At 42.8% G+C, this 20,665-nt stretch overlaps 1 protein-coding gene across 1 annotated transcript in view; it reads right to left on the bottom strand.

Annotated features, from left to right (window-relative positions):
• The window catches only part of LOC122390291, a gene marked incomplete at its 3' end in the record, with an annotated part of 63,730 nt that overhangs the window by 22,468 nt on the left and 20,597 nt on the right, over positions 1-20,665 (bottom strand). The window contains exon 2 of the mRNA XM_043383057.1: positions 10,484-10,525. The remainder of the gene's footprint in view (positions 1-10,483; positions 10,526-20,665) is intronic.

The raw sequence follows: 20,665 nt of genomic DNA on the forward strand, positions 1-20,665 counted from the left end.
TCTCACAAAATGTCTCAGTGTTTTATAAAAGAGGGTGGTAGGTTGGGGCGTTGATTTCGGCAACAAGAAGTACATCATTCAGGAGCTTCTGATAGCGGGGGCTGGAACTAGAGGTGTCAATCGGAACCGAAAATTTTGGAATTCCGAAAATTTCCGAATTCCGATTCGGAAATCGGACGGACAAGTGACAAACACATTGGACATATTCGGAAAACTAGTTGAAATTTACAAATTTCTTTAAAAAAGTTGAAGTTCAAACTTATTTCCATCATCAATATGCAAATTGCAAAACATGTTATCAAAATTGGCAGGGGATAGGTGTTTTATACATCATTCATAATTATAGTGCAAGATGAACATTAACGTGATTGCATGTAGCGGGTAGCTCTAAGTCAAATAAGGTACATACCTACCTATACTGTGCCAACTTTTAACTCTAAATTTGAAAATGTGTTTACAAATGGCAATTGCCAATAGATGACATTATTGTCAGCAAGCCCAACATGAGATAACACAGTTATGAATACCTATGATGTACAATCATAGACGTGTGGGAAGCACTAGACACCAAAGCAGTAAAGTAGGGAATCCAAAAATAGATTTGCCTCACTTGAAAGTTAACAGAAAAGAGACTGAAGAAAATTGCAAATATCAAGGTGTGCAAAGGTAGCACAAGAGTCTTACCTAGATCCTCCTATCATAAAGTCATCCCCTTCTCTTCTACCTCTTCCCCCCCCCAAAAAACTCCGTGCCGAAATATCGAATAAAATGCTACATAATATGCAAACAGCCTATCAATAAACAGATTACCAAAAGATGATGAAATGCGGCGAAAGCGTCATAAATGTCACTTAAGGAAAGATGGCCCCCCGATGAGAATCAGAGGAGACAAAAAAAATGACGTCTTAAACAATAAATACAGTCATTTTGCTTCACAATTGAATAATTTTCGAAAAATTATATTACTTTGCAATACATATTGAATTTTAATTAAACAACAAATGGTAAATGCACTTCAATAGGACAAATGAAATGATAATGACGTCATATTATTGATTTACTTTCACATCATCGACTCAAGGCCGGATACCATGTTCCATGCTACCGAGAATGGTAGCATGAAATGTGTTTTCATTCTACCAAGAATGATTACAACTTCTTTTTGCTTGTGAATTTTAGTGAATTTGTGTTAAATCATAGCAAGTAATTTTATTTTTTGTGATCGCTTATTCTTTTGGATTTAGAGATGTGTGGCTCAGTGAAGAGCACGTTTCTTCCAGATGTACCTATCTCACATGTTCTTCACACATTAACTATTTCAATTTTGCTTTTGCAAGAAGCTCAAACTTTACATCTCAGCCAGTGTGATATAAGATGAAGATATGCATCATTATTGTAAGTGACTAGCTTCTTGCATTATTGCTGTATTATTCATCATCAGGTGGCTTAGTGTCAAAGGAGTGTGGCAAGAAGTCAATACCTTTTTGAGAACGCAAATTTGAGGGATAATGCAATGTTTTGCATTATTCTTGCTTACTCAGCTTCAGTTGTAGGCTGTAGCACATTTTGAAGCAGAATAGGCTTGTCTCAATATGCTGTTTGTGTTGTATATCAGATTAGGCCTATTGCCCAAATGCCCATTCCCTATTGCATATGATATTGCTTCAACATTTTTAGTTTGCAATATTTTGCACTCAAAACCAGGTGGCGGATATCTGTTATTCTAGTTATCATGTGGTACATACAAACATGTACCTAATATAGATCAATTCTACCATCCTCTCTTTCCATATCCAGCTTTCGGACATTTTTCGGACAAATCCATGCTTTGGACATTTTTCGGACAAAAGTGAGCTAGGATTTTGGACATTGGACGGACATCGGACAACAAATTTCTGAAATTGACACCTCTAGCTGGAACATCCAGGAATTGTGGACGAGCCCCCGAAATGGAGAGCGTGAATTACAGACCATTCCATTGAGGGTAATACGATTGCTCATGGGTGAATGAGATAAGGAGAGTCGTTATTTTGTCCGGCGACGTGAATGGCACAGATACAATGAATGGCTGGAATTGCCTGCAACGAAATATGGCATTGGGGAAACCGGTTTCTACAGGTTTGTTGTAAGCATGAACGCTTTTTAGCTGCGACACTTCACTTCAACAACGCTGCAGCGATTCGATGTATGAACGTAACGAAAATCACATAAATAAAACCAGTATAACGCCTTTTGGGGCGACTAACGGAGCGAGCGAGAGGGTGGGCCTTGCACGTGCGAAATTGCGAGGGGGTACTTCCAACTGACTTGTGCACGGCACCCTACTAACCGGTCTCTAGCGATGTGCCAAATTTGGGCACAATCGGCCCAGCCGTTCTCGAGATCTGGAAGCGGCACCCTGCACGTGCGCACGTGCAAAATGGGTCCCAAGTCCCAACTGACTTGTGCACGGCACCCTACTAACCGGTCCCTAACTGTGTACCAAATTTGAGCGCAATCGGTCGAGCCGTTCTCGAGATCTGGAAACGACCCCTGCACGTGCGCACGTGCAGCAGCACCCCAACTCTGGCACATGTATATGCAGTGCCTAGTGGGTGCCTACCTACATGCCAACTTTCAGCGCAATCGGCCAAGTAGTTACCGAGATATTGCAACAATTACAAAACTGACACCTCTTCGTTTTGCACGTGGCACGTGCATAAGGGGTCACCCACATGCATCGGGAATAGTCCAATACTTGGTAGAAGGAATGAAGCTACCCTACAAAAATTACCGCATGTAAATCGGTCAAGTGGTTGCTGAGATATAAGCATCGCAAAAGCGTCCGCACGGCCGGCCGGCCGGCCGGCCGGCCGCTCATACTCAGAAATTTCCGTTATTCTACGTAAGACTCCGCTCGCTTCGCTCGCTCCGTAATTAAGCAGAGTCAGTTGTTATCAATACCCGCATCTCTTTTAGAAGTTGCGTTAAATGCCACTCAATGTCATAATTTCACTTAATTTTACCGTACTTACTACATACAGCAAACCAGCATAAGTAATACAAACAAAATGGTCTCCTGTTTTGTTTATATGATAACACCACATCCAAAGTCTGGCAACTCAAACAGGCGTAACGATATACACACAAATACAATTACTGGGTCAAAATGACGTCATAAACTCGCATCATCGAGTGATGAGACAGTTATTCTGAGAAACCCAGCCGCCGGCACCACTTGAAGTGATCCGAGACCTCACACTGAGTTTTTGTTGTCAACTGTTGGCTGTGTTTATAAAGAAGCTAAGAGTTCCGGTTCCCAAGAACTTGAGGGTGTGGAAAGGAAGAAAAACATATGTAGGATCGACATCCTCCAGGGTGCAGGGCAAAGGTCATGCGCACTTTACAAGCGCTGAAGGTGCTGCTTCTTTATTTGAATTTCTAAACGAGCCTATTTGTATTGCGCTGCATACAGAACGTCAAGACTAAGAGGGAAATTGAAGCAAGAAAGGTCTTTCCTAGTTGTGTTATGTAAGGTATGCAAGATAAATATCAGACACGCTAGCCACCCTCGCAAGTAATTTGATGGTCGACTGACCCTTCTTAGAAAATAGCTGTAACATACATATCAAACTACCATCAGATGTAGTTGGACATGTAAATACCTATCTTCCCATGAAACCCCGATCGCGCACTACCTTTCCATAGCGAGCGTCACTTTTCCCTCACATCGACACAACATCTCTAGCACCTGCACCCCATCTATAGCTGCTCGTCTAACCGGTCTGTCTCACACCTCAGTAAGGTCACTGGCCAGCGTGATCGGTCGTCGTCCCCGGGGGCCCTAGGCGGAACACCACGTGATGTTCAATGTTCATGGCGCATGCCAAGCACCCTATTCCGGTCCGAGTGAGACTGGCCGGAGTTGGTGTCCGAAAGATGAGGCTGTTGTACATACCTGTCCTTGTCATGAGACACCATGGAGGTTGGGGAGAGTAGTGGCCTTTGACTAATCGTTGTGAGGAGCAGAACATATTGGTGCATTTACTTTAGCTAAATTTATCATTCATCATTTTCGTTATCGTTTGTAAGAAAATGATAATTGTTGTAGCATGGTTTATCTAAATCAGTTTCGTGTCTCTTACGGGCAGTATACACAAGGGACTGAACTGAAAGCATCGGGCCTCTTTGGTTTCAAAGTCACTGCCATGAGCTTGCCTCTAAATTTAGACGTGGTCGTCAAGATTTCTCACTGATTCGGTGGCCCATTAACACAGAGAGCTCATTATTGCAGATATGGGCTCCATCGGCCAGCCTAAAACGACTCTCTCGTTCTGGAGGTCAAGTAGCGAGATAGTTGAACAGAGGAACAGAATGCCCTACAAAATCACCGACGCAGGAAATAAGCGAGCACAGGAAAAGATGAGGAGCATAGGAAAGAAAGGAGAGAACTAAGGAAGAGATGAAATAGGGGAAATGATGGAGAGCGAGATGACTTCACAGCTTAGCTGCAACGCCAACCAAGCAATATGTCCTGACTTCCTTTTGCTAACCCCTATAGCGGTATCCATATCTAAGGTAAACGGGTCATGGCTAAGGTATGTACATTTTTAGATTTAAATCGCTGAAACATTTCATTGCCGACAAAATGGGACAATCTTGACGTGAAATGCAAAGTAGCGCTCGCCAGTATTAGTGCGCAGAATAACTGTCGCTCCATATCTGGCTTGCCTTCATAACTAGCAAACCTCCGCCGAAATGCGTGCAGTGAATTGTTGAAATGACCGGTCTATCCTTATTAGTGCTTAACTCTTGGATAATTGATGGGGGTGGAGTACGCTGAAACGTTTGCCGCTACGTTCAGGCAGAAACCAAAGAAAGAGTTGCAACTATGAATGCGACAGGCACTTGATCTACTACGTGCGGCTTTGGAGCTACCAGCTACATAACGTTATATTCGAGAAGCTATGGCTGGAAAGAGCTCGTTTATGATTTTTGCTTCTTTTTTTTTGGCTGGCGCTAAAAAATTCAGAGCGATGATAGCATGGGTCCCATAACTCCTAGTGTCAATTTTTTTAGAATGCATGATGCATAGCATAGCCAAATTTGCGACCAATTTAACCCGGCACCGCCTGGGCTATTTCCGTACCCACGACAGCCTGGGGGGGGGGGGGGGTTAGATCCGACCCCCCCCCTGTTATCTCGAGAACCAATGATCGCATCGAGCCCCGCGAGGCGGCGTTCGAAAGGTCTCTACGAGACCTTCCCAAAGCACTCTTAAGATTTTAAGATTGAGGTCAACTTTCGGATCAAGGTCAGGTCAAAGGTCAAATTCTGGGGTTTTGCATGATTAGGCTTACGGACAGCGGAATCGATAGCTGCTGCTCGAAACTCACCAAAAATGACCTCAAAGGCCTAGTGAAGGTACCATGTGCGTATAGGGGTCATACTAAGTACGGGTCAAGGTCAGGTCAGGCCACGAAAGGTCACGGTTTTCACTTTCTGCTACATAGGCGTGCGACACATGTTTTATGGCTTATTTTTCACGCCGAATCCGATGGTAATGGTTATATGTGACCCCAAGTCACTGTGCTGGTGATAAATGTGCATTGAAAGCATAAAAATTGTTTATACCATACGAGGGCTGAGAAAAAAAGGTCAATTTTTCAACTTTTTATTTTTGACATAAAAATGCACTTTTCTAGACGAACTTTGTCCCAGGAATCTAGTGGTGCCATTTGTTTTCACATGCGATGTTCAGAAGTACCTCTAATTCACGAAAATGCTTATGACGTCACCATGCCCTATGCATGTTGGAGCTATTTTTTACAATTTGGGGGTCAAAAATCAAGATAGAAAGTTGAAATTTGGGACATCTAATGTTCTAATAGATCTCTATAACATTTATTCCGGTTTTTTGGAAATTCTCAAAATTTTGGATTTTATTAGCTGTTTTCCAAAAAATGTAGTTTTTTGAATTTTTAGGGGTGAAAAACGCATTTTAAGGAAAATCCGAGATAGCCATTTTAAAGAACTCGTTGAGCTGCGTCTATTCATGTCCTTAATTTGCAATTTGCTTCAAACCCTGATTTTTGGCGATTTTTTAAACATTTACCACTTTTTGACTCAAAACGCCGTGTAGTTACATCACTAAAATCGATATATCTCAAAAAAATTTTGAAAATTTTTTCTTAAAAATTACACAGAACACGTCAAATTGATGGGGGAGAAGGTATGCCAAGTTTTAAGTTGATAGCGTAAGCGGTTCTTGAGTTATTCAAGAAAAACGGAGGGGGGGTCGGATCCGACCCCCCCCCCCCCAGGCGGTCGCGGGTTAAGGAGAGACTCAACTGACGTATATTCAAATAACTGAGGTAATGTTAAAACGTCGATCTGTACCATGACCTGACCTGAAGTGACCTGACCTTAGAGCAACACCATACAAGGTCAAACTATTCTCAAGTTGTTGGGCATTCATCTCTCGCAGTTCTCCCAGCTGCATATCAACATCAGCTATATTATGCTACGTCGCTATGCTAAATTTAGAGTTGATTGTAGAACGGAGCTCGAAATAGCGCACAGAGAATGAATGGATGTTACGAGTAGTTCGGTTTATACTTTATACTCGTACACACAAAGGTCAAGCAAGTTTGCAATGTAGGGTTTAAAGATCGCAGTGCTCGTCTTGACAACAGACTGTTTGGCCCAAACATTCACTAGATTGTAGGAACAGAAACTAGTTTTCGGCAAGAAAAGATCAGTGACCGACCACCATTCTTTTCGAAGGAGCTTTTAAAAGAACATAACCGGTTTTATCTTACGCAAACCCACGCATTAGAAACGAAAGTCTCGATTGCTCAACATACTACCAAACAAGGGACGAAAACGGAAACAGTTTTCACTCTTGCTGATCCTCTTATCAGAGGATCATTGCAAACATTCACGTCCTTACTGTCAACCACTGGACACTTCAGCATATCCGCACGCTAAAGCCACGTCTAGCACGAATTCCTTCACGTTTACTCTCTTGTTCTAAAACAAATCTGTGCGTGAGTGCCTCTAGCGTCGCTCAGCGAACAAAGCGTTCCGCGTCGACCACCCAGCTAATAACGCCGGCGCCTGCGGCCGACCAGGTGTGGTGGGCAGATGGTCGTGCCCGGGGGCACCCCGCACGCGGCAGTCGCCTGTTGTGGTGCCTGCACCCAAGGTCAAGATCAGGGCCACTGACACAGCCCAAGGTCAATGTCGTCTCACCGTGCAGGTAAGCTGCACGACGGGTTTTAGTTTGCGCAAGCTGACAACATGCTGGGTGGGGAACAGGAATTAAGGAGGGGTGGGATGGTGTGCATCCGGGGATTGGTTGGGAATGAAAATATGCTACAGCTGGTAGGGCTTACCACGTGGTAATGAATTCAACTGGTACGAGGAAGGTAAAACTCTTGTGCTGGCCTGTTACGCGACCCACGATATAGATTTAGATACACCATCAGTAAAATAATGCATATTGCTTCATAAAACTTCCTTAACCCTCGCCCGCACATGCCATTTTCCCATCCTAGAACGCACATGGGGGGGGGGGGTGGTTGCCACCCCCCCGCGCCATTTCGTTCCTGTTGGAGATAGAGCTTAGCGGTAAAGACCAAAAAGATTCTTTGGGAAGAGACGAATCCAATGATACCCAGTTTTACCTTCTCAGGTCAGTCATTGACCTTCCAGGTCAGGTCAAACTAAAAAATGTTGCTGTTTTGTGTCACCGTTGGATATCAAGTGCGCTGCTTATCATATACCGATAACGATGCTGTTTTCTGGTGCCAAGCCAGCTAGAACCTCTTTCTCACACTACCCGACCAGGTTTTTGCTGCTGAGGTCATTTCAGGTCAAGTTAGGTCAAGGTCAATTATATGTGTTTGTATGTCTGTGTGTGTCTGTGTGTATACTGATGTGTGCACCGATTGTTTATGTGTCCATATTACATGAAATCATGATCTGAGAAGCTTTTACCAAAAATGCAGTCAAAAAACTTCACAAAAAGTAAATTCCGCTTGCCTAAAACGCAATTATCTTAGATGACCTAGGTTGACCTTGACCTTGACCTTGACATCTGTACATCGTCGAACAACATGTTCCATGATGGGTGGGAGGTAAGACTGGTAAAAAAGGCCGAAATCAAGGTGTCAAAAGCTCACAAGGCCCATAGCCAACGCAAGATGTCGAGAATTGGCCATTTGGGTCATGACATGACCTGCAAAACAAGGTCATATCTCCGAAACCAAAGGTCACAGAAACTTGAAATTTTCAGTGGACATCAAGAAAGGATAGAGGAGCAGCTATACGAAAAATCAGCCTTCTAGCTCTAAAAATGTTGAGTACAGAGCAGAAAGACTACCTGGGGGGGTGGCAACCACCCCCCCCATGTGCGGGCGAGGGTTAAAACTTCTTCAACGCCTTTCGACAAAAAGCCGGGTACATTTCCATCTCTGGTGAATGATACTGTCTCACGTCTTTATAGCCGCACGTATAGATCTATGCAAACATAACCATCGCATCACTCGAGCCATCTTCACACCCAAAATGGAACAGAAAGCAATCAGCAACACTGAGGATTGAATCAGCCACTCCCATTTTTTCTGGCAACCGGCGCATCGCGGCCTAACCTGCTTATTTCCGTTCATTTTGTCCGTAGAGACGAACGAATAAATTTCGGGCCATCGCTGGCTCCCCGATATATAGGTGGATACGAAATTGAAACTGGAGGCGCTCAGGCGCGTAGGAGGAATCGTATCTGCATATTCGTCGAGCGCGACGGACTGAGGAGGCCAAATAGACAGGCCGGCGAGATATTGGCGGGGCGACCCGATGGGGCGCGGCGCACGCGCGCGCGAGCATTTTCGTCTTGGGGTCGTTGGGTTGGATTGAGAGGGTCGCTAAGCCAAGAAATAGGGATGCAAGTGGGCGATTGACCCCATAAAGATGACTAGCTTTCCGTATGTGGGGTGTCAACAAAATATCATTGCAAACTGTACGCTTGTTGGGATGTTTACAAGATATTTACAGATATCTAAAGATATCTACAGACATCCTCTTGACGATAGCAATAAAGGGAGAGTCGAAGATTGATCAAATTATCACAATGTTAAGTTGCACCATGAATAAATCCTACTTAAGGTCTTCCACATATGTATGAGAGTTTCTTTCCTTGCGACCATCGTTGCTTGTCTGTATACTGAGCTCGAGCATGCATATCGAGCACTAGCGCTGGTAAAGCTAATGAGGTGCAATGAAAACAGAAACACCTCAAATATCAGTAGCAAGAAACCAAACACGGGGCTAACATTCGGCTCTCAAACTTCACAGACTGTCACGGGCAGCTATTTTCCCAGCCCTGACATCGCAGATGCCTTGGCGAAACTTTGTCAAATTGTAATTTTAACTTGGAAATTATACTCTGAAATTAAATTTGCCCTCTGATATGCTATTAGATAAGAAGTCTGGCTAGCGTTCCTATGCGAGAGTGAGCAAACTCTATAGTTACCAGCCTGAGCACATAGTTCGTGTGATATTCTTAGCTTCACTCAGAACCTTTGGCGTAACATGAAGCAGCTTGCCAAAGTTTGGCACTGCATGGTTTACAAATATTTAACGTCGTTGCAGCGACACTTGCTGAAATGACCAAAGATGTGTCTCACCTTTCCAAACACCTAGCATAGTCACGTTCCAATCTCAATGTATCTGAAAATATCTAAGACGACCTTTCTTCAAAAGAAAAGAGGTTGGATTTCACAAATGGAGCCTCGCATTTGAAAAACATATGTGTTTTCACATTTCGGCGATTTATTGGAAAATATTTTTCATCCCTCGCGTTGGCATATCCCACATCTATTTACCTTACTCCTATCACTGCCCTCGTCACCAAGCCTCAGGTGGTTCAAATATTTACTCAGGAGACGAATCCGGCGCAATTTCGGCACACCCGGCGCGACCGTGACAAACCTGCCACAACTTTGACGCGATGCATCAGAGACGTGCAATAAAACAGCGCACTCTGACAGATTTCTGGGACAAGTTTGGCTAAGGCTGCCGACGCAATCGTAGAATGAGATTAAGCCTGGTCTGACGCGAAATGACACAAACTGCTGCAAAATGCTGACCTGTGGAGCTTTACAGCTAAAGACCAAAGGATCGCTGAGATGGAGAAAGAACGGTGCGGTGAAAATGAAATGATCGGTTAAGCCTTCATTTGTCGCATATTTCATTTGCCTTCAGTAAATAAAAAAAAATGTTTAATATCTGTGGTTTAATAAGAAAAAAAAAATCCTGGTTGAACATTATGTTAATAAGGCAACGATGTAGAGTTTGTAAGAATATGTAACTAATTATTAAACTCTCCCTCTTGCTCTCTGTATTGCTCTTTCATCCCATTTCTTTCTGTTTTTCTCTCTCATTACCCTGATCTGTCGTATCCAATCATCATTTAAGGAGGGGCGGAGGGGCTTCCCAAACTCACCAAAGGCTGTGATCCAAAGTATGCAGTGTGAATTGCAGACACCTGCGAAATAAAAATAAGGCTGTTAGTAATCATCCACAGTTTCCACACCTTCAGACCTAGACTGGCCATATCTCAATGATATTATCTTTCCCTTCACGACTAGCCCGATGGGAATTATTCTGTCACGAATGATCTAAGCACATCTGGAATTTGAATTCATGTTCAAAGTCGTGGATCTGCTATTGAAATCTCATGGACATCTCCTTCAGCATGTATCAGCGTTACATATTCTTTGTTGCCGTCATACAAAGTCATGGTTAGAAGTCTCCAAAGGTAAAAAACTAGATGAAGATTTTCACCTTTGTGTTCTTTTTATATTGATTGAAAGAATGATAATTATTCAATATTCAGATCGTCCTGACATTTATATAAGCCCCTGAGTCACAAATGAACAAGATCAACATGAATCAATGATAGTAAGCATTCCTAACAACAACACCTTCATATTATCTTCTCCCGAACATCGATGCCACAACAATCGTTGTGATCCAGCGCAGCCCAGGGCAATCGATCCATCCCATACGGACGGGTGCTAATGGTTGATGAGCTGGGTAGAGATATAGAGGTCTGGGTAGATGATGAGGGCAAGGCTGTTGGAGGTTTAGTCATACGAGGATATATTCTTAAATACGCTGGAGTAGAGCGAGAATGACGGCTAGAAAGCTTCATGAAGTCAGTGTTCAGCGTTGAGCTCGTACTATGAAGAAAAATAGATTGATAAAAAGAGAAAGGGGAGATAGATATGTAGAGAGAGAAAGAGCGAGAGAGAGAGAGAGAGAGTCAGAGAGAGAGAGAGAGACAGAGAGAGAGAGAGAGAGAGAGACAGAGAGACAGAGAGAGAGAGAGAGAGAGAGAGAGAGAGAGAGAGAGAGAGAGAGAGAGAGAGAGAGAGAGAGACAGAGAGAGAGAGAGACAGAGAGACAGAGAGAGACAGAGAGACAGAGGGACGGAATAAGGAGTGCACGGAAACCAAATAATCGGTCTCGAAGACAGATTGAGAGAGCAGTCACAGAATCATCAGCACACTATCAGTTCTGCAGACAGAGGAAAAAGAGGGAGAAAGGGAGAGAGAGAGAAAGAGAGAGAGAGGGGGAGAGGGAGGGAGGGAGGGAGGGAGCTAGAGAGAGGGGGAGAGGGTCAGCCTGGCGAGAGCAGGGAGCAATCCGACAGGAGGAGCGCCGGCAGATGGAGGAGGCCACCGGTCGCCCCATTAGACGATGAGCCTACACCTAATGACCCACCGCGGCTCGCATTTCCCTCCTTTCCACTTTCCACCCCTCCCTCCCCCCAGTTCTCCCCCACCCCGCCCCTCATGAGCTGATGCCCCCGGGCGATTTCCTGTCAGGATTCTTTCCATTGTGGTGAGATGGAGCGGTGACTGCTGCTTCTTCGTGTGTGATGGGATGTGCGTGTAGGGAGATATTTAGCGTGGGTGAAATACTGCGCGAGGTGTCCAAAAACGTGTGTAGATCATTAGTGGTGATGAACCGGATGGTTGTGACTACAGTTTATCTTTTAATCTAAGCCAATTATACAATATACATACTAGCTTATACTGATCTTTTGGCTAAAAGCCATTATTTAATCATCGTTCCAAAATTTTAAAATGTTACCAACAAGCATTTAGAGGGCTTAAAATAAAACGACAGCTTCTATATACTGGATTTTAGGCACGTGTTAATCGCCACGCCAGGAATAAACTTAACCCGATCATGAAAACCCCCTGGTCTGATCAGCTCACTGCGCAAGTTCGCCTAGAGTCACCACCATAAACGTCTTCCTGTGCCATCCGAACAGCGAGCAGCCTCCAGAGGCTAGCGATGAAACCAGAGAACACATCGTATAGCTTACAGTACACAAACAGAGCTCCATTCCCAGAGGGCATGAGTTGCACGCGTGAATGCAGCGGTTATCACCGACTGCAGGGGCTGGGGTTGTCACTGGCACACCCATAAGTTAGGTACTTGCACAGTTTGACAGTGGAGGGTGGTTTCAGGGTGGGTGTTCTGGCGACTGGGGTGGTCTGGTGAGGAAATAGTATAGGGGGGGGGGGATATAATGGATGTGGAATGTTAGGATGGGATTGAATGGGATGCGTTCGGATCCCATGACATGAGATTGCGTTGGACTCAGACTTGTAAACGATTCAAAAAAAATCAATCGATTCAATCACGACTCACTTGATGAAATGACCGATTCAATCATAACTCAATCAAACAGTCTGATTTTCCAAGCGATTCAGTCACGACTCATGGACCCTGTGATTCAACTCAATCACGACTCATCCCATTATCAGTGATTCAGGGAATGACTCAACTCATGATTTAACTCAACGCGATTCAATCAAGATGTTATCTAAAATTTATACATATGTGATATCAATTTAAGTCATTTTTGGAAACTGATACCAAACAGATGCCAACCAAATACACTAAGAAAATACCAAAAATCATAGAAAAGTACTAAATCTATACTGAACTCAACAAGGTTGTAGATATTTATATAAATACGGTGTAAAGATGATAATTTAAGTACAGAAAAGACAAGCTCTGTTACAAATGAAGCTACCAGAGGACTTATAAAAATTCATTTATCTGCTTGGCACTTGCAAAAAGAAACATGCAAAATTGCACACACATATTATCAGCATCATCGAAAAGGAACAAAATTTGCAAATCAATTGTGATACCCAAACTTAAATAGCTGGTGATCAGCCATGCAAAAAAAAAATATTGATTGATACTTTATGAAGCAGTGGTAAAGCCAGTAAAGCATTACACAGGACTAGACATTTTCGGCGTGCTACAAATTTTCTTTACTATCAAGAATACGGAATATCGACACATACGAAGTTGTTCAATAGTTACATACTCAACCATCCATATTTTCAATGACAAAATAACAATTCCAAGCCCGCCCCACGAGACACGCGGCGGAGCTGAGTTGCAAGTTGTAAAGGCCTGGCTACCAGGACGCGTTTTCTGCGTGCGTTTTTTGCTTTTGCGAGTTTGCGTGATTTGCATAATACGGTTCTAGAAGGGAACGATATAATGTTTTGTTTTTGTTATATTTTATAAAAAAATAATAATTGAATTATCATAAAAGGTTTTATTAACGTTTATATAATATACGCAAAACATGCAAGCTCGCAAAAAACGCACGCAGAACACGCATAGTGTAGCCAGGCCTTTAGTACTGAAGTACGCATGCGCTAAGTGGGCAGCCATCTTTAATTTAGCAGCAGAACCATGGATTACTTAACTATATAAAATACATAGTTTATATTTTTAGATTCAATTAAGCATATTTATGCATGCGTGTAAAACAGTTTTTTATCCTGTCCAATTCATTAAAGAAAAAATATCCAACAGTAGAAATCTAAATTGGTTTGGCGATATGTATTTAGCCCAGCACTAGGCAGTTGCAGCGTATATTGACGCAGCTGCGACATAAAAGCGTATTTTGCGTGGTTTGCATGTGGCAAATATTGCGAGCAGTCTGGCAAATCTCTAATCCGAATTTAGCATCGAATGCAAAACTGTTAGCGCCGCGGTCCTCAAAACTAGAAGGTGAAGAACACCAAACGGATAAAGATTGTTTGCTGAGCTATGAAAACAATAGTTTTTGGGTGATGGTGGAGGTGATGGGAAGGTGGTTGTTTTTTAATACCTAGTAGGGTATGTATCTACTTTTTGCCATTGTATCTTTACTTTTGTGTAATTGGGAGCCACCACGGCAATATGTGACAGATCCATCAACGCTCATAAGCCAAGGTATTCCAATTATTTACGTTGATAGGTAAACGCTGATTCTGCTGGGAAATGTAAAGTGAGTGAGAAGACCATGGGTTAGATCAAGCAATATACGCAGTTCACAATCAAATCGTAGCCCAATATCATAATACGTAGCCCAAAATCAAATCAGTAACTAAGGTTACCAAATTATAATGTAAACATGCATTGTGTATTCATCAATATGTTTTGCTTACTCACAAATGTCCTGATGAAAAAGGGTATTGAAAATATAAAGATTAACATGCTATCTAAAACATGTGTGTTGACTGTTGAGCAATGTGCGCCTGCTTACTGCTACTGTTAACTTGATTACTATACTGATTTTAGGGCACTGGAAAGAAACATTACATTCATTTTTCATCTACATGCACTGACATTTATGCATAATTTGTGTTTACAGTTTGATTAAAAACTTAAAACAAAATTTTTATGTTTTTTTCAATAATGATAGCTGTGCGCATTTATTATACTGACAAAATACCTAAAAATTTTGCAATGCATTGTGTGTGACTATGATGCAAATGCCACATATATTTCTACATAATATAGTACTAAATATGGTCATAACTTCAATTTCCAGCACATGGTGATTGAATCATTTTGTTAATTCAATCAACTTGAATCGATGAGTTGCCGATTCAATCACTTGCAGTTGCCGTGTGTGACCGATTCAATCAGGATTCATATGGTGACAAGAGGTGATTCAACCGACTCAATCACAGTGAGTCGGCATTTTCAAGCGATTCATGAGAATCGATTCAATCAGAGTTGAATCGCTTACAAGTCTGGTTGGACTTTTGTTGAATGGTTAATAACGAAATTGCGATTTTAATTTCAGCAAAGTCAAAGTCACAACCAACAATAGGCTTCGACTGTGTCATGAATGTTTCTTTATGTAAGAGCAAAACCAGGATAAACAAACGCTGAAGCTTGTTATTGTTTATAAATGTCGATGTAGAAAAACGGCGTAGCCATGTGACACATAGCATAACACGCAAGAAAACTGGAAACACACATAAGATCATCAGCGTGTTTTTGTAAGATGACGTCACTCAACTCAACCATGATGTCACTCGAACGAGCAAATAAATAATTTTCACGAGGTTTGCCAAGGGGCATGAGAAAATTTTACATAACTATTTGGTTGACGTCACCATCAAGATAAAAAGTGCACTCACTTTTAAAGTGGCAGTTGAGGAAAAGGTACATCAGGATAGGCATGCAAAACACCAAATGGCATAATTTTGAAGTGAATCTGCCTTCACACTACACAGACACATGCACGGAAGCGTGCTCGTGAATGACCTTTCTAGTACGTTTAATTGAGTTAGGTAACTGAACGGTGTTCATTTTGCTCCTTTCACTAGGTAAAAAGCCTGAGCAGCATGGTAGCCAGACATGCATGGAGTTCCAAATATACCGCTCAACAAAATGTTATCACTGCTATCAAATGTTGTGCAACTTAAGCACCACTTTTCGGTTGTATACATCATTTTAAACAGCGGAGGAAGGCCGGTAATTCCAGGGATTATGATTTGAATGCAAATTTACGTGACTACCTATATTCCGGTGCTCCTTTCTCTCAAGGTCACAGGTGGTGAGCGCACACTTCAGGTACAAATAACAACCCCACAAATCGTTTGTTTTCTTCCACCACACTACAATTCCAAGGAGCGGGAACATTGTGTTTAGTCTCAAAATATTCACGCAACAGAAGCAGAAGGGAACCTGAAATATATTGCCTGAAATATATTACGTAAAAATGACGCGGAAAACAGATGAAATGTGAATTTGTAGTGATTTGACGAGTCTATAGTTATACAATTTTTATCTAGAGGATCTGAGCATTCAATAGTGCTGAGATGGCGAGTGTTTTGCTCAATTAAGATTTCATTCTATAGAAAAATTAGATATTTTTGCCTTTGCCCACATTTTGACGCGAGCCTATAAGACAATCAGAAAACTTTGAGAATCATATTTCATCGATAAACCAAACTCGCTCAATTTGATTTTTACATTACTAGTACAATAAACCAGTAAAACGCCTTTTGGGCGAAGGACGAGCGAGCGAGATAGTGAGCCCTGCACGTGCGGAAGGGCGAGAGGGTACTTCCAACGGACTTGTGCAAAGCACCCTTCTAACCGGTCGCTAGCGGTGTGCCAAATTTGAACGCAATCGGCCCAGCCGTTCCTGAGATCTGAAAGCGGCATTCTGCACGTGCGCACGTGCAAATGGGGTCCAAACTGACTTTTGCACGGCACCCTCCTAACCGGTCCCCAACCGTGTACCAAATTTGAGCGCAATCGGCCCAGCCGTTCTCGAGATCTGGAAGCGCCCCCTGCACGTGCGCACGTGCAGTAGCACCCTAACCGCAACACATGGGAATGCATTGCCTGGTGGGTGCCTACCTGTATGCCAAGTTTCAGCGAAATCGCCCCAGTAATTACCGAGTTATTGAAATGGGAACAAATTTGACACCTCTTATTGTTGTATTTTGCACGTGCACTGGGGGTCACTCACATAGATCAAGAGTATCCGACCTTTGGTAGAAGGGATGCAGCTACCCTATAAAAATTACCGCAATACAATCGCTCAAGCCGCTGCTGAGATATGGGCCTCTCAAAATCACTACTTTTGCAAAACTGCTTGAACACCCTTGACTTTTCACGTGGCACGTGCCACGACGGTCACTGATATGCATCAAAAGTAGTCAATTACGGGGTAGAAGGGATGGGGCTACCTAGCAAAAAAGACCGCAGGGCAATCGGTCCAGCGGTTGCTGAGATATAAGCCTCTCAAAAGCGTTACAGGCCGGGCCGGGCCGGGCCGGGCCGGGCCGGGCCGCTCATACTGAGATTTTTCCCTTATATTGAAAAGACTTCGCTTCGCTCGCTGCGCTCGCTCGCTCGTAAACACCATCAAATCTTCAGACTTTTCGCATGTCGATCTAAGGGACGAAACAATATGTGGCGGTACAATAGAAGAAAAATGAAGTCAATGTTGGCACCTCGTTAGTGCGTCGCCCAACTCAAACACGGAAAAGTTCGGACACGGAAGCAGACAAATACTCGAACTGAAGAGCGCAATATCCGGCCACCAAAGCTAGGAATTTGTTCGGCAAACGATCCACATCGATAAGGCTTCTCGGCCACCATCTGAAGCCGACACTAGAAGCCCCCACTGGTGCTTGAATTCCATTAACTTCAGTAATTTAGATCTTTGGCCATCTATCTTAGCTTGATAGTGTCAAACAGAAAAACGAGCCAAAATATCAAAATAGATTCATGCCCTCAATGAAAAGGCATGATAAAACAGTTGAGAAAGACAGGATTTCATTAAAAATGACCAGTCTTCAGTATCTCCAGGCACGTGCACATTGCACATATACCCTATAACCCCGTTGCTGACTTCCAGTTCATTATGAGTCTCAGTGTGCTCTGCATTATATGTGCCCGACAAGACAGCCACCTTTTGACAACGATAAATGTTAAAGATAGCAATGCTATTAGCGCCGGTAATGACCCTTTATCACCGTGGTGGTAATAAAGATCCTCTCCCATCACCAGGGCTTGAAACATCTTATTACAAAATACGCGGTATTGCAAGATACGCTGCATTACAAGATAAGCGGTATTACAGGATGAGCAGTTTCATCAAGAAATTCTTTCACGAGCCATCGGCCCGATGGCATTGACATAATAGGCATGAATTGGCAAGATACATCTATTTCAATGTTTATCTGATGTAGTAAATAAAGCAAACATCAAAGGCAAACAAAAACGAAATGTATGGTTGGTCGACCTACTTTTCCGACTATCGTGTAAAGCTGTCGCTATTTTAAATGGTCTTACGTGGGCGGGGAATGTTCTAATGACATGTGCATCGTGCAAGAATGCGCGGAAAACGCTCAGTAGTGAGACAGGAGCGATGAAACGATTTCCACAAACTAAATCGTCACCAGTTATATTTTCCTGAATATGCAGCACGCACGTTACAACAGCTGTCATCGCCAGCGAATGGCTACTTTTGTGTCCATGAGAAGTCATTTGTGCTTTGAAGATCGGTAAATGTTTCAGCCACCGATTTTACTGTGACATCACGCATATGGTACTATGCCAAATTTGCTGCAGCGTTACCACAGAGCTAACCTAAGCGCAACTGAGTTGTCTTGCTTTTGCTTGACTAGCACTAAATAACAAACTATCAACTATATACAAATGCTTTCAAGTTCATTATTAGGGAAGAGCTGGCTTTAAATCATTTTAAACAACTGAGACCCGTACCAGTCACAGTTTTAAGCGCTAATGCAGAGCTTCCACTTGATTCTCACTCCAATCCCTTGCAATTTCCATAACCCGCGCGGGGCTGGGGTCTCCAGCCGAACGCGCGGGGCTGGGGGGTAAATTTTACCCCCCTGTTATCTCCCGAACTAATGGTCCGATTTGGAAAAATCAAACGCCAATCGAAAGATCTCATCACGAACAACTAAAAACATGTACTTAATTTAAAGTTTGAGGTCAAGGTCAAGGTCAGGTCAAGGGTACAAATTGCAAGTTTCTACAGTATCGGCCTTGCACCGTAGTTGCCGAAGAATGGAGTCATCGACTGAGACTGATTGCCCAAAACGTGTTCTTAGGCTACTAAGACAATATTCGTTGCATACAATATCATTCAAAGGTCAAGGTCAAGGTCAGGTCAGGTCAGGTCAGGTTACCAAAAAACAAAATATAGAAAAGGGCATGTGCGACACATGTTTTATGGGTCATTTTACTCATTGAATTCAATAGGCACACTCAATAAGTGATATGGACCACCTCTGGATGAATTTCAGGTCGAGGTCAGGTCAAGGTCAGGTCAAGTGAGGTCAAATTTTGAAGTTGGTTGTTAAGGCCTAAAAAGGTGTCTATCTGATGCAGTTTTTCACGGCGAATCGAATGGTGCTATTTTCGTCTCCGTACGAGCTCTAGAACTTCCAAAAAATCATTTTTCAAAATTTTTGTGTGTCGTGACGTCATAAAATCTTGAATAACTCCCACATTTTTGAACCGATTCTTCTGAAAATTGGTATGTAGGTGCACATAGACCACTTCTCTGACATATATTCCGGTTTTTTGATACACTAAACATTTTGGATTTTATAATTATTTTCCCAAAAAAGTAAGTTTTTTTTAAAACATTTGGGCCAAAATCCAAAATTTTCAAAAAACCGAGATAGCCATTTGATAGCCAAAGTAAAATTACGTATAACCTTTTTTGTTAGGTCTTGATTCCTTTCAAACTGAAGATGTTAGCGGCGTTTGAAATGTTGCCGTTTTTTAGGCGAAAATGGCGAACATGACGTCACTAAAACGTCAATTTAACAAAAAAAAATCCGACAGATTTCGCTCAAATTTACAGGGAACGTGTCAAATTGATGTAAGAAAAGGTACTGAAAGTTTGGCGGCGCTGCGCGCCGCCGTTTTTGAGATATTGCAAAAATTCGCGAGGGGGGGGGGGTAAAATTTACCCCCCCCCAGCCCCGCGCGGGATAACAAACAACATTTACAAAGCATCCGATCTAAACAAGTCAGGCAGCAATTTCTTTTCTCCGGAATAGCCAACGTATAGGTCCTTTGGTCAACAGGCCAACTTAGAGACGGACCATTTCACTTGACAATGGCCATCAATGACCATTGGCCGCGGGTTTTGGTCCATTGGATCTGCCATTAACGTCCGCTTACCTTAGTCGGCTCAGTGCATTGCCGAGATTGCCGGAAAATCGATGGAATTACTTATGGGATGTCAGATGGCAGCAAGGTAAATATAAATTGTATGCGTTTCAGGCATGAGGATGCATTTTATCTTGCAAACAGATCGACGCCGTGTGTAACGGCTATTACCAGTGGGCAGCAGTGTTGGTATTGCACAACATGAAACGATACATATTTATCAAGACCGTCTGCAATTAAGCTTTTTATGTAGCTACACAGTTTAGATGCAAACAATAAAAAAGAGAAGAAAAAAAAAACAGGAAAAGCGCGATAATTTCATTCACGATTGTATCACCACATATATTATTTCACTGAGCTCAAGTTGATTATACGTCAGGCCGAAATCATGCCGTTCTTAATTAGCCCCGCTCCAGGTTGCTGCAAATAGACTTTCAATCAGACCTGAGCTCGGTTGGTAATGGCCTAATTAACGCAGTCGATTTATTCCAGGAAAGTGGGACCTGTAGCCGGTATTAGTATTTCGGCACCCGGCTGAATCCTCTGGTTGAGTGCACTGCAGCTGTCAGGTGGTATACAATGTCAGAGAATTCCTGAAACAGGTCATCCCTTTGCCGAGCTGGTTAGTATTCCTAAT

The sequence above is a fragment of the Amphibalanus amphitrite genome, unplaced genomic scaffold, assembly GCF_019059575.1.
Source record: "Amphibalanus amphitrite isolate SeventyFive unplaced genomic scaffold, NRLGWU_Aamphi_draft 000389F_arrow, whole genome shotgun sequence".
Lineage (NCBI taxonomy): Eukaryota > Metazoa > Arthropoda > Thecostraca > Balanomorpha > Balanidae > Amphibalanus > Amphibalanus amphitrite.